The sequence below is a fragment of the Lissotriton vulgaris genome, chromosome 6 (assembly GCF_964263255.1).
Source record: "Lissotriton vulgaris chromosome 6, aLisVul1.2, whole genome shotgun sequence".
NCBI classification, from domain to species: domain Eukaryota; kingdom Metazoa; phylum Chordata; class Amphibia; order Caudata; family Salamandridae; genus Lissotriton; species Lissotriton vulgaris.
The window spans coordinates 1,836,621,384-1,836,636,838 of NC_141694.1; the positions used below are offsets into that span (position 1 = coordinate 1,836,621,384).

Below are 15,455 nucleotides of genomic sequence, written 5' to 3' on the forward strand. Positions count from 1 at the left end.
TATTTAGAACTTCAAAAACATACATTTGGTAAAGGGAAAGATAAAAAGAGGAAATTCATCTTACGTTGAGGCCTACCCAGTAATTAACCACACTACATTCATACTCTCATATTTACTTATATCAATTCATTCAACCTAATATTCTTTCATTCGACTTTCATTCACTCATATATTCCTGATGTGTACAACACAAAGATGGTAAATTTGTTGTATAAATCAGGATGTTATTCCAGGAGGCAGATGACATATAAGGGGGTCCCGATGGATTAGGACAGTATGCCGTATTCCTGGAAACACAAGCCGACGCGCGTTTCGGTGACTGGCCAGTGGGGCCACACCTTCGTCAGGGCTAGAAGTTGTTTACTGGGAAGGGAACAGGTATAAAATCTGAAAATAAAAACAGTATCTTAGATTCTTATTCTATATACACAATACAGATTTTAGATTATCCAAACATACATTTTCTGTTATTTAATACATTTTACATCTTGGAGCAACATAGGTTGTTTGTATGATAACTGTATGGTTGACTTCTTGTGACTGTGCAATGCCAAACTACTTAGGGACACTCCCTAGCGCAGACTCCCGGTGAGGTGAGATCTGTAGAAGGCGAATAGATAACCTTAACTAAGCGAACCATTGAGTACTTTTCATAGCAACTCTCAACTTCAATACATGTTTTACATTTCCCTCATACATGTACACATTCATTCTGGTGCGCATTTGACTGAATTTTCACACTACGAATTATGATCCATCGAATGGGATAATAGCGATCAGTAATAGCTGTCAGGGGTTTCTTTTTCAGACACCCTGACCTGTATTAGGAAAATATCAACCGCTATCGAGTGTTGTATTTCCATGGCGTTTCTCAGAGCAGGGGGATAACTAGCAGAATTCTTAAGGGGAATAGAAATTTTCAGACTTTGGCACGGAGACGGAGAGCATGATGTTTATCAAATATAGCATATTATTCCTCAGTCTTAAATTTTTTTTTTTAACTAATTAAGCACAAAAAGAAGACAAGATTAAATGATGTATTACCTATGTTGGAATCCTAGTCTGAGGGACACAGGTACTCGTGGCTGGAGGACCTAAGGACAGGGAGGATAACGCTTTCTTATTCCATTCAAACTGGATATTGGGGGTTGGGTCCTGTAGTTAAAGATAGAGTTCAATTCAATTAGACTCTGATGGATTCGATATTAGAGAGGACACTATTTACAGTAAGCTAATCACATGACGACATGGGGGTAGCTTTAATTTTAGGCCAACATTTATTTTAAAGAAATTGTGGTTTAACCTCCCATTTTTATTTTCATACATAGTATTTAGATAAGAGTTCCAATGTTTTATTTTTTAATTACGATCGAGAACCTCCTAAGGTCCTGGGGTCCTGTGTTACAAACAGGGATAACAATGCCATTCATGAAATACCTTAAGGTTTCTTGAATAAGCTTTCCGATGAGTGCGTGTGACTGATAAGGTTTCAAAGGGCGAGAATGCCGTGTTTGGTAAACGTCCCTACCAACAAAAACGGAACATTAATTTTGACCATGATAATACTGAAGGCACTATATGTCCTGGAGTCAAAGAAAATAGAACACCAATCATTACGTTACCTAAGTAGTTCAATAGCTAGTCAGCGTGCAGTTCCGGACATATTCACGGAACGCTGTGCAGAGGATACGATTCCTTAAGCGCCGGGCGAGTGGTTGGTGGGTGGAGCGTAGTGCCGTATTTGCTGCTATTTGGTCGGAGAGCGAGTCGCTGTAGATAGGATTCCTATCAGGAGGTAGACGGCCAATTATGAGTAAATAGATAGGCTTGTAATTTACCGAGATTTCGCCTAAGTAGCAGGATAGCGGGGTATGTACATACCTTAAAGAAGTGCTAAATCGTCCTTCAATGGGGTTCCGTCGATCGTCCGGTCGACCAGCCGCAGCGGGAGACAGGATTCTCGCCCGCTTAGTGCTTGTTCCCATTTAAATAGGCAGTTCTCCGCGCCCTTGCTAACAAGTAACAGCTGTGTTAGAGCTGTAAACATAAATGACAGACCTAGTCCTTCCAGTCTGCGGGCGGCAGCCATCTTAAGAGAGTGTAATCTTATTCCTTTGATAAAGTTATTGTTGTTGTTTAGGTTCCCTGCCTCTTTAGGTTATATTCTAATTTTAAACGATCTATATTTTGCGATGAGAGAATATGTCATTCAAATATATCACAGTTTTGTTTTCACTTGTGAGAGCCTTATTTAAACATCTGCGATCCAGTCCACTGTGTTGGTCCATTTCATAATTCCCCATCTAAATTGGAAATAAGTCCAATATAAGAATTCTGACAAGTAATGAGATTTTTTCTCCCTATTTGTTATGCAGTTCTTAGATTTTGTGGCTCAAGGTTGTTCTTAGATTCTGTAGCAAAGGGAGTTTTTACAGGAATGCCTGGTGCCAAGGGCATTCTTCATTCAGTCCTTTAGTTGCCGCATTCAAGAAAAAAATCCAGAACACCTCTCGTTTTTTTCTTAGGCTCACAGGATCAGTGCCTGGGCTGGCCTTTATTTTTTCCAGGATGAACCAGCGAATGGGATAATAGCGATCAGTAATAGCTGTCAGGGGTTTCTTTTTCAGACGCCCTGACCTCTATTAGGAAAATATCAACCGCTATCGAGTGTTGTATTTCCATGGTGTTTCTCAGAGCAGGGGGATAACTAGCAGAATTCTTAAGGGGAATAGAAATTTTCAGACTTTGGCACGGAGACGGAGAGCATGATGTTTATCAAATATAGCATATTATTCCTCAGTCTTAAATTTTTTTTTAACTAATTAAGCACAAAAAGAAGACAAGATTAAATGATGTATTACCTATGTTGGAATCCTAGTCTGAGGGACACAGGTACTCGTGGCTGGAGGACCTAAGGACAGGGAGGATAACGCTTTCTTATTCCATTCAAACTGGATATTGGGGGTTGGGATCCTGTAGTTAAAGATAGAGTTCAATTCAATTAGACTCTGATGGATTCGATATTAGAGAGGACACTATTTACAGTAAGCTAATCACATGAAGACATGGGGGGTAGCTTTAATTTTAGGCCAACATTTATTTGAAAGAAATTGTGGTTTAACCTCCCATTTTTATTTTCCTACATAGTATTTAGATAAGAGTTCCAATGTTTTATTTTTTAATTACGATCGAGAACCTCCTAAGGTCCTGGGGTCCTGTGTTACAAACAGGGATAACAATGCCATTCATGAATTACCTTAAGGTTTCTTGAATAAGCTCTCCGATGAGTGCGTGTGACTGATAAGGTTTCAAAGGGCGAGAATGCCGTGTTCGGTAAACGTCCCTACCAACAAAAACGGAACATTAATTTTGACCATGATAATACTGAAGGCACTATATGTCCTGGAGTCAAAGAAAATAGAACACCAGTCATTACGTTACCTAAGTAGTTCAATAGCTAGTCAGCGTGCAGTTCCGGACATATTCACGGAACGCTGTGCAGAGGATACGATTCCTTAAGCGCCGGGCGAGTGGTTGGTGGGTGGAGCGTAGTGCCGTATTTGCTGCTATTTGGTCGGAGAGCGAGTCGCTGTAGATAGGATTCCTATCAGGAGGTAGACGGCCAATTATGAGTAAATAGATAGGCTTGTAATTTACCGAGATTTCGCCTAAGTAGCAGGATAGCGGGGTATGTACATACCTTAAAGAAGTGCTAAATCGTCCTTCAATGGGGTTCCGTCGATCGTCCGGTCGACCAGCCGCAGCGGGAGACAGGATTCTCGCCCGCTTAGTGCTTGTTCCCATTTAAATAGGCAGTTCTCCGCGCCCTTGCTAACAAGTAACAGCTGTGTTAGAGCTGTAAACATAAATGACAGACCTAGTCCTTCCAGTCTGCGGGCGGCGGCCATCTTAAGAGAGTGTAATCTTATTCCTTTGATAAAGTTATTGTTGTTGTTTAGGTTCCCTGCCTCTTTAGGTTATATTCTAATTTTAAACGATCTATATTTTGCGATGACAGAATATGTCATTCAAATATATCACAGTTTTGTTTTCACTTGTGAGAGCCTAATTTAAACATCTGCGATCCAGTCCACTGTGTTGGTCCATTTCATAATTCCCCATCTAAATTGGAAATAAGTCCAATATAAGAATTCTGTCAAGTAATGAGATTTTTTCTCCCTATTTGTTATGCAGTTCTTAGATTTTGTGGCTCAAGGTTGTTCTTAGATTCTGTAGCAAAGGGAGTTTTTACAGGAATGCCTGGTGCCAAGGGCATTCTTCATTCAGTCCTTTAGTTGCCGCATTCAAGAAAAAAATCCAGAACACCTCTCGTTTTTTTCTTAGGCTCACAGGATCAGTGCCTGGGCTGGCCTTTATTTTTTCCAGGATGAACCAGCGAAGTTCCAGTTCTTTGTGTTCTTTTTCTAGCCAGTGTGCTACAATAGGGGCTGTAGTTTTTCTGTTCCTGATGTTTGACTTATGTTCCCCTATTCGCACTCGACATTCTCTGCCTGTCTCCCCAACATATGGGAGATTGCATGGGCACAATATCAAATATATGATATTGCTGGTACGGCAATTGTTCATAGTGGCATTACGTCGTATAGATACCGTACGAGTGTTGATACTGACAGTTTCTCCCACAATGGCCTGTGGGCAAATATTGCATGTCCCACATTTGTGGTTGCCATATATAGGTTCCAATCCAGTTATTGTGGTTTGGATATTTTCAGCAATTTCTGGAATTTTGCCTCTTACCAGATGATTTTTCAAATTGGGATTTTTTTTGAAGGCAAATATAGGTCGGCTCAGATGTGTCCTGTCATTTTCCAAGTTCAGAATGTGCCAACTTGAATTGATGGCTTGCCTAATTTTGTGATTCATTTCCGAGTGGCGGGTGACACATACTAGCTGGTTTGTTTTTTCAGGATTTTTTTCTGTGAACATCACCTCTCTGTTTGTATATCTGGCCCGTTTAAAGGAGTCTTTGATTAATCTAGCAGGATAACCCCGAAAAAGTAGTTTTTCCCGTAAGATGTCAGCTTCAATCAGGAAATCGCGCACATCAGAACAATTTCTTCTGATACGAAGAAACTGGCTGTATGGGATACTATCCCTCTGACTCCGAGGATGGAAGATGGAATACTGGAGCAGGGTATTCCGTGCTGTGGGTTTGGTGTATAAGGATACCTTGATGGTGTTTTCGTAATGTTCGATCCAGATATCCAAGAATTCGATTTTGGATGTGCTGGTATGGCTAGTAAATTTCAAATTGGCATCCGCCGCATTGAGCCATTCGATGAATTCAAAAAGTTGTTCTTCGGCCCCCTTCCAGATGAAAAAGATATCATCAATGAACCGTTTCCAGTTCTCGACGTTCTCAAAGAAGGGGGCCATTTCATTGAAGATATTAGTTCTTTCAAATTCTCCCATGTACAAGCAAGCTATACTGGGTGCACAGCTAGCTCCCATGCTGACTCCAGTAGCCTGTCTGTACATGGTGTTGTCGAATTCAAAGTAATTCTCAAAAAGCACAATCTTGAGACATTGTAGGATAAATTCAGTATTGATGATATCAGTGTTTCTTGAAAGTATGGTTTCAATGACTTCATATGCGCCTTTTTGAGGGATGTTGGAATATAATGATTTCACATCAAGGGTGACCATTATTTCGGAACTCTCAAAGAATGGGGTACCTTCCACCTGTTGGATAAAATGTCCCGTGTCTCGAAAGTATGATTCTAATTCTGTAACCATAAGGTTTAGAAATCTGTCAATATATTTTGACAGTGGCTCGGTGGCCGAGCCTATTGTAGAGACAATAGGTCGCATGGGAGGATCAGTGCTGTTTTTGTGGGTCTTAGGCACTCCATATATGATGGGTATTTTGGTGTTACTCGGGGTGAGAAATTCAGCTTCTGCCTCACAGATATAGTTTTGGTTAACAGCTCTTTGAACCATGGTCAGTATGCGTTTTTTCAAAGCGTTTTCGGGATTCCGGGTAATCCGTATGTAGTGACCTGAGGATGATAGTAATTCGGTCATTCTTCTTTTATAGTCTGAGGTGTTAAATAGGGTGATGCCACCCCCTTTATCACCAGGTGTGATTGTGATTTTTTTGTTTAGTTGGAGTTCTTTAAGGGCCTTAATCTCTGATGTGGGCAGGTTCGCTTTGGGTATAGGTACATATTGTGTCATTTTGTTTATTTTATTCATAACTGTCTTCTCAAAAATATTTACCTCGGGGCCCACCATGTCCAACGAGGGCGTAAATGAGGAGGGAGGTTTACATCCAGATCTATTATCCTCGTTGTTAGTGGAGGGGGCCTCCAAGAAGAATTTTTGGAGGCAGACTTTCCTAAAGAATGACTGTAGGTCTCTGTTTAGTTCAAATTTATTGAAGTTAGCAGATGGTACAAATGATAGGCCCCTCGTTAGGAGTTGGATGGCCATGGGGTCTATAGTTTCACTGGACAGGTTGAACACAGGGAGCCCCCTTATGTTCGCCAATACTGTTGGTGGCGGGTCTGTACATACATCTGACGGTAATTCTTCGTTTGGGGGGTCCTCGATGGGGGACGGGTGTTGCCCCGACGGTTCCCTAAAAAATGATTCTGTTGATGGTTACGATCATAACTTCCATTTCTGTTTCCTCGATTGGAATTATGTCCTTGCTCATAACTGGGATCATAATCTTCAGGGGTGTCTCCCTCAGAGTCAGTGGTTTCTGAGAAGGTGGTAATTTTTCTCTGGCCCCATCTGGGTGCCTGTCCACGTGGTGCACTCTCCTCCTGGGCGGTATAAAAGTTGGTTCCCAGGTAGGGATATGCCCTTTCTTGGGAAAACATTCGAATATCTTTACGTAGTTTTTCAGTTTTTCTTTTAAGTAAATATTCAGAGAAGGGCTCTAATTCAAATTGGATCTCCTCTAGCTTCCTTTTGCCTTCATCTACTGCATCTCCCTCTTTCAATTTATCTTCCAATTCACGGATTTCTTTATTAAGGATATCAATCACGGCACGAACTGTTTCCACAATGAGCATCATCCAGTCCCTGGAGCAACGGTTGGAAATGAGGGCCCATCGCTCCAGGAACTGTCTGATCTCAATGAACATCCCTGGGATATTACGGACTCTAAGTCCAATAGGGAAGGTGCCGGCTCGTAAATAATCGAGCATAAATTTAGCATGTAATTCTGTCCTTTTTGATTTTTTACGGAGATTGAGCAGTTTGTTCCAATCTCCATTAAGCCCTTTAGGTACTGAAAAGTCTTGATTACTATCAACTGGGAGCCCAAGCATTTTGGCAAAATCATCATCGGTGAAGCCGAATGTTTTTATAGTATCCATTTTAGGTATTACTCAGGTAAAGATATATTTGAATTATGTGGTTTTTATTTTGAAGATGAAATAGACAGCCAAGATTTTGAGTCTAAGGTAGATTTGAGTCAAAAGCGCTCCACATTCAGATATGCATTCATTACTTACATCAATTGTCTCTCGTCACACCAGTCCCAGTGGTTCACTTAGATCAACGACCCGTAATACCCCCACAGCACAAGGCTTTGAGACAATTAATAAAAGAAGGGGGTTCCCCAATGGGTTTTTAGGATGTAGGCAGGCTGTGGGGGGAAAAAACAAAGAATAGAACAAGAGAGAGCAACCCTGCCTTATGATATAATGGTCCTGACAGAGGGATCCAAATGTAAATGTAAATGTAAATGTATTTGAGCTTATATAGCGCACAGCTACCCACAAAGGGTTTCCCGGCGCTTGCTTAGGGAACCCGTCCTGGTATTCCCCTGTGAGATAACCCCGGCAGGGTATCCACAAGGTGAAAGCCAGGCATCCCGCCGCGAGGGGCCGTTGTGGAGATTAAGCAAGCTATTGCCCAGAGTCGCAGAGTGTGAACCGTGAGTTGAGAAGGCACCGGAGCGAGAATAATCGAGTCCGTGGAATATTTTGAGCCCAAGACCCGCCGAGGCGGGGATTTGAACCCTGGTCCAGGGCCGATCTCAGCTTCCGGGTCTGCCGCCTCTAACCCCTGAGCCACACTTCTCCTATGTATACGGGGTGATTTATCTAAGAACCAGCATTGCACATGACAAGAAACGGGTCAAACCAAGTATACTCAAAGAAGGTTTTTTAGGATATACATATATTTTTATTTTTTTGTATTCTTTGAATAGATGTAGAAAAAAGTACAAAATTAAATAGCATTATTTAGAACTTCAAAAACATACATTTGGTAAAGGGAAAGATAAAAAGAGGAAATTCATCCTACGTTGAGGCCTACCCAGTAATTAACCACACTACATTCATACTCTCATATTTACTTATATCAATTCATTCAACCTAATATTCTTTCATTCGACTTTCATTCACTCATATATTCCTGATGTGTACAACACAAAGATGGTAAATTTGTTGTAGAAATCAGGATGTTATTCCAGGAGGCAGATGACATATAAGGGGGTCCCGATGGATTAGGACAGTATTCCGTATTCCTGGAAACACAAGCCGACGCGCGTTTCGGTGACTGGCCAGTGGGGCCACACCTTCGTCAGGGCTAGAATTTGTTTACTGGGAAGGGAACAGGTATAAAATCTGAAAATAAAAACAGTATCTTAGATTCTTATTCTATATACACAATACAGATTTTAGATTATCCAAACATACATTTTCTGTTATTTAATACATTTTACATCTTGGAGCAACATAGGTTGTTTGTATGATAACTGTATGGTTGACTTCTTGTGACTGTGCAATGCCAAACTACTTAGGGACACTCCCTAGCGCAGACTCCCGGTGAGGTGAGATCTGTAGAAGGCGAATAGATAACCTTAACTAAGCGAACCATTGAGTACTTTTCATAGCAACTCTCAACTTCAATACATGTTTTACATTTCCCTCATACATGTACACATTCATTCTGGTGCGCATTTGACTGAATTTTCACACTACGAATTATGATCCATCGAATGGGATAATAGCGATCAGTAATAGCTGTCAGGGGTTTCTTTTTCAGACACCCTGACCTGTATTAGGAAAATATCAACCGCTATCGAGTGTTGTATTTCCATGGTGTTTCTCAGAGCAGGGGGATAACTAGCAGAATTCTTAAGGGGAATAGAAATTTTCAGACTTTGGCACGGAGACGGAGAGCATGATGTTTATCAAATATAGCATATTATTCCTCAGTCTTAAATTTTTTTTTTAACTAATTAAGCACAAAAAGAAGACAAGATTAAATGATGTATTACCTATGTTGGAATCCTAGTCTGAGGGACACAGGTACTCGTGGCTGGAGGACCTAAGGACAGGGAGGATAACGCTTTCTTATTCCATTCAAACTGGATATTGGGGGTTGGGATCCTGTAGTTAAAGATAGAGTTCAATTCAATTAGACTCTGATGGATTCGATATTAGAGAGGACACTATTTACAGTAAGCTAATCACATGACGACATGGGGGTAGCTTTAATTTTAGGCCAACATTTATTTTTAAAAAATTGTGGTTTAACCTCCCATTTTTATTTTCATACATAGTATTTAGATAAGAGTTCCAATGTTTTATGTTTTAATTACGATCGAGAACCTCCTACGGTCCTGGGGTCCTGTGGTACAAACAGGGATAACAATGCCATTCATGAATTACCTTAAGGTTTCTTGAATAAGCTCTCCGATGAGTGCGTGTGACTGATAAGGTTTCAAAGGGCGAGAATGCCGTGTTCGGTAAACGTCCCTACCAACAAAAACGGAACATTAATTTTGACCATGATAATACTGAAGGCATTATATGTCCTGGAGTCAAAGAAAATAGAACACCAATCATTACGTTACCTAAGTAGTTCAATAGCTAGTCAGCGTGCAGTTCCGGACATATTCACGGAACGCTGTGCAGAGGATACGATTCCTTAAGCGCCGGGCGAGTGGTTGGTGGGTGGAGCGTAGTGCCGTATTTGCTGCTATTTGGTCGGAGAGCGAGTCGCTGTAGATAGGATTCCTATCAGGAGGTAGACGGCCAATTATGAGTAAATAGATAGGCTTGTAATTTACTGAGATTTCGCCTAAGTAGCAGGATAGCGGGGTATGTACATACCTTAAAGAAGTGCTAAATCGTCCTTCAATGGGGTTCCGTCGATCGTCCGGTCGACCAGCCGCAGCGGGAGACAGGAATCTCGCCCGCTTAGTGCTTGTTCCCATTTAAATAGGCAGTTCTCCGCGCCCTTGCTAACAAGTAACAGCTGTGTTAGAGCTGTAAACATAAATGACAGACCTAGTCCTTCCAGTCTGCGGGCGGCGGCCATCTTAAGAGAGTGTAATCTTATTCCTTTGATAAAGTTATTGTTGTTGTTTAGGTTCCCTGCCTCTTTAGGTTATATTCTAATTTTAAACGATCTATATTTTGCGATGACAGAATATGTCATTCAAATATATCACAGTTTTGTTTTCACTTGTGAGAGCCTTATTTAAACATCTGCGATCCAGTCCACTGTGTTGGTCCATTTCATAATTCCCCATCTAAATTGGAAATAAGTCCAATATAAGAATTCTGACAAGTAATGAGATTTTTTCTCCCTATTTGTTATGCAGTTCTTAGATTTTGTGGCTCAAGGTTGTTCTTAGATTCTGTAGCAAAGGGAGTTTTTACAGGAATGCCTGGTGCCAAGGGCATTCTTCATTCAGTCCTTTAGTTGCCGCATTCAAGAAAAAAATCCAGAACACCTCTCGTTTTTTTCTTAGGCTCACAGGATCAGTGCCTGGGCTGGCCTTTATTTTTTCCAGGATGAACCAGCGAAGTTCCAGTTCTTTGTGTTCTTTTTCTAGCCAGTGTGCTACAATAGGGGCTGTAGTTTTTCTGTTCCTGATGTTTGACTTATGTTCCGCTATTCGCACTCGACATTCTCTGCCTGTCTCCCCAACATATGGGAGATTGCAGACTCCTGCCCTCTCAGCAGACGGACAGACTCCTACCCCCTGTCAGCAGGCAGGCAGACTCGTGCCCTCTCTCAGCAGGCAGGCAGATTCCTGCCCTCTCTCAGCAGGCAGGCAGACTTCTGCCCTCTCTCAGTAGGCAGGCAGACTCCTGCCCTCTCTCAGCAGGTGGTCAGACTCCTGCCCCCCTCGGCAGACAGGCAGACTCTTGACCCCTGTCAGCAGGCAGGCAGGCAGACTCCTGCCCTCTCTCAGCAGGTGGTCAGACTCCTGCCCCCCTCAGCAGGCAGGCAGACTCTTGACCCCTGTCAGCAGGCAGGCAGACTCATGCCCTCTCTCAGCAGGCAGGCAGACTCCTGCCCCCTCTCAGCAGGCAGGAAGACTCATGCCCTCTCTCAGCAGGCAGGCAGACTCCTGCCCTCTCTCAGCAGGCAGGCAGACTCCTCCCCTCTCTCAGCAGGCAGGCAGACTCCTGCCCTCTCTCAGCAGACGGGCAGACTCCTACCCCTCTCAGCAGGTGGGCAGACTCCTACCCCCTCTCAGCAGGTGGTCAGACTCCTGCCCCCCTCAGCAGGTGGTCAGACTCCTCCCCCCCCACCTCAGCAGGCAGGCAGACTCCTGCCCTTTCTCAGGGCAGGCAGACTCATGCACTCTCTCAGCACTCTCTCAGCAGGCAGGCAGACTCTTGCCCTCTCACTTTGCCATTGGATTCAAGCTATCCTGGCTGAAGACGGCTGAAATGCCAGAAACTGGTCCTCAGAAGCTTGTTTCCGGTCCAGGGAAGACATGGCTTGGCAGTTCAGGCTGCACTGTTCCCATGAGGCACCGGGTCAGACTGATTTGCATATGGCCATGTCTGAACTGGGGTGGTGGAGGGAGCTAAAGAATGATGATGAATTAAACCCAGATCAGTTGACTGGGGGTGAGTGTTTGATTTGCTCAAGCGCTCCATCCATCATCCCCTTTGGTATTGCTCTCTCAGCAGGCGGGCGGGGTTCTTTGCACTCAGGTTGCCCCTCTGCTCCTCCAGCTGAAAGTGCAGGCTTCAGATAATGGTTGTTCACTTGCTGTTAGGCACCAGCACTAGTCACACAGAGTCCTTTGAGGATTGTGCAGAGCGCTCTGTTTCCTTGTTCATTAAGCTCTTGGAACTGGAACAAAGTGGGTGGTTTGTGTCTCCTTTTATACACATTTCTAGGCAGGAGTTGTGTGTCCACTGTCTCAAAAGACAGAATTGGTTTTGGGTGGTTCTCCTTTCAAGTGTCCTTCTGAAGCTGCTCTCCAGACTTACCCTTTGTGTAGAGTGATGCTTCTCACAGCAAGTAGCCCCCAGCTGTCTCCAGATTAGAGCATCCACAGCAGAGCTATCATGAGGGAGGGGGTCTCTGCACCTGCCCGTCAGCAGCCTCTCGGAAGCAGTGATCAGGAATAGATACAAAGGTGGGCCTACGATAGACACCTCCTCACCCAGCACAACAGAAGCCAAAGCCGCTCCCCTCACCCGATCATCAATCAAAGGACATCACTCAGGAAAGACAAACCTTCAGCCCCTTCTAGAAACCTCCTCATGAAACTCCTAAGGGTAGCTGTCACTCCATCCTCCTCAAGCCAATGTCTGGCTTTGGCCATTTTCCAGCCGCAGGAATCAGGCAAAAGACTCCCACTGTCGGGGAAAGCTGCCCCATCCCACACCCAATGCCGTGTCAAGACTGAGGCGTCTAAAATAGATCCCACGGGCTTCAGTTCTCAGGCTCTCTTACTGCGACACACTCACTACACACGCACATGTACTGACACACACAGGATTCCAGCGCAAGGTTCTTGGCAAACATATAACAGAGCAACATTAGAAAAGAGGGGCCTCTAGGCCACACTCTCATTGACACAGAGATATAGTTAAAAATATTTTATTTCCCAGATCCTCCTTGTTCTTCTTTATCACGAGAGCTCCATCAAATATGTGCATTGAGTGAGTGAGTGAGTGAGGGGAATCTTATATCGCACAACTTAGCCCAAGGGCATCAAGGCGCAAGGGCAGGTCAAAATGAGATGTAATCAACCAACGTAGACTATTACCGATAGACTTCAGAAAAGAGCCAGGTGTTTAAAGCCTTGCGGAAGAGAACAAGCTACAGTTGCCCTAGAAGTTTGGGGGGAAGAGAGTTCCATAACCTAGGTGCAACCAAGGAAAATGCTCTGCCTCCCCATTTCACTCTTACGAACCTTGTCACTTCAAGAAGATTTTTGTTGAAGGAGCGGAGGGATCGACTAGGTGAGTAGGGGTGAACCAGAGACCTGATACCCTCAGGGCCTGTACCGTGAAGGGCCCCATGGGCAAGACAGAGAATCTTAAACGAGATCCTGGACTGAATAGGAAGCCAATGTAGGCTTCTCCGGGCTGACGAGGCTGAGGCAAGTCTGGGTAGATTAAGAACCATCTTCGCTGCCGCATTTTGGACCATTTGCAAGCGATGTATAAGGCTCTTGTTTATGCCCACATAAAGGGAGTTGCAATAGTCCAGCCTTGAGGAGACTAATGCCACGGTGGCCTGTTTCCGGGCATTGGGGGAAAGATAATGGTCCATCCTTCTGAGAATCCTGATGATACCACCGCAGGTGGAGACAGTCCTGCTGACCTGGCGGTCAAAGGAAAGCGAAGTGTCCATTAGCACCCCTAGGTTCTTAGCAAACTGACGAGGAGGGGGACAGTCCCCGAGTGAGAGCGGCCACCAGTCATTTGACCAAATTTCCTGGCAGCCTCCAAAGATCAACACCTCAGTTTTCTCCCCGTTTAGCTTCAGGAAGTTCTGTATCATCCATTGAGACACAGCCTCCATGCAGTTCCTGAAGTTCCGGGCAGATTCCTTCATGGGCTGTGTGAGAGAGACCATAATTTGGGTTTCGTCAGCATAAGACAGCACCTCCAGCCCAAAGGATCTAACTACCATGGCAAGTGGGGCCACATACATGTTAAACAGGGTAGGGCTCAGTGAAGACGTGCAGCGCACAACAACCTTGCGTGTGTTTGATTTAAAAGACTAAATTGTATCTCCAAATATATTCAATCAATCAATCACAGGTTTGTTAAGCGCGACTACTCACCCGTAAGGGTCTCAAGGCACTGCGGGGTGGTCACAGGTTCCAGTCCATCAAGGAGGGGGTCTGTCGAAGAGCCAGGTTTTGAGGTTTCTTGCGAAGATGGGGAGCAATGTGGTCTGTCGGAGGTGGAGCGGGAGGGCGTTCCAGGCTCTGGCTGCGCGGAAGGAGAAGGAGCGGCCTCTCAATCCGGTCTTTCTGGTGCTGGGGGATCTAAACTACATATGGGTCAACTTGACAACTAAATTGCCTTTTAGTTCACTAACGGCATTGTTGTTAGTGTGGGGGCATGAATGTTTCTAAGTACGTGTTTAAAAGCTAGCACTTTTATTAAGTATCTTTCAATGATGTGATATAACCCGATGTACTGAGGTGAAATGCTTGCATGTGTTAAAGAAATCCACTTTTTTGAATTTTGAGGCAACTATCGAATTTTGATCTGTTTGTTGTAAAATGTACATGCCAAACTTTTCATAGCTTGGCTCCTGCTTTTGACCCTCGCTCCCCTCTGGCTCAGCTGTCCTTGTTCATTGGTTGGTTCTGCCACCTTTATCCACTTTCGGTTTCAGTTCATGGAGTCATTTGAAGTGTTGTGATACCAAAGATGGAGTCTTTTTGAGCGGTAGTGGAAGGGTGTTACTATCTGAATTCTGTGGTGCTTCCTTTCAATGGACATTTATTTAAAAAAGTTTTACATTTGGAACAGTTTGATTGCATGCTACTAAAAAAGATATACTTTGAAAGCACTAGGTTTACTTCAACACTAAAACATTTTGCGATATCTATCTTAAACTCTGTGTAATTGTAATACATTTTTAAAATAATAAATTGCATATTCATGCTTTGCTGGTGAAGATACACTGGGCTGTCCGCTGCAGGGCTGTTGCCGGGCGGGAAACATCCTTTATGACGCAACTTTTACCACGCAGTACCTTTACAACACAGGTTTTTCAGCGTAAGTCATTACAACGACTTGTGATGGGGGGGCGCTCTAGGATAGGTAATAGTTTAATTTACTATCCAACACCTTCCCTACTATCCACGGGGACTGGAGTTGGAATAGTAAATTAAACTGTTCACTATCCAGCACCCCCCAATGCAAGTCATTGTAACGACTTGCGTTGAAAAACCTGTGTTGTAAAGGCATACGTGGTAAAAGCATGCGTTGTAACAACGTACATCCTTGCCGGGCTGTCCTCTGCAGGGCTGCAGTGCTGTTGCCGGGCTGGGTGCTGCAGGGCTCTCGCCGGGCTGCGTGCTGTAAGGCTGTCACCGAGCTGCGCGCTGCAGTGCTGTCGCCGTGCTGTGCGCTGCAGGGCTGTAGCGAGGCTGCGTGCTGCAGGGCTGTCGCCGGGCTGCATGCTACAGTGCTATTGCTGGGCTGTGCGCTGCCCGGCTGTTGCTGGGCTGCGTGTTGCAGGGT

At 44.0% G+C, this 15,455-nt stretch overlaps 1 protein-coding gene and 1 long non-coding RNA gene across 3 annotated transcripts in view; one reads left to right on the forward strand and one right to left on the reverse strand.

Moving 5' to 3' along the window:
• The window catches only part of DPYSL5 (dihydropyrimidinase like 5), a 364,441-nt gene that overhangs the window by 8,342 nt on the left and 340,644 nt on the right, over positions 1–15,455 (forward strand). The window lies entirely within an intron of this gene.
• Positions 172–1,990, reverse strand: LOC147709600 (uncharacterized). Its single transcript, XR_015296561.1, has 3 exons — positions 1,882–1,990; positions 1,623–1,785; positions 172–387 (listed from the first exon to the last, which is right to left on the reverse strand). It is a non-coding gene; the product is annotated as an uncharacterized LOC147709600 (long non-coding RNA).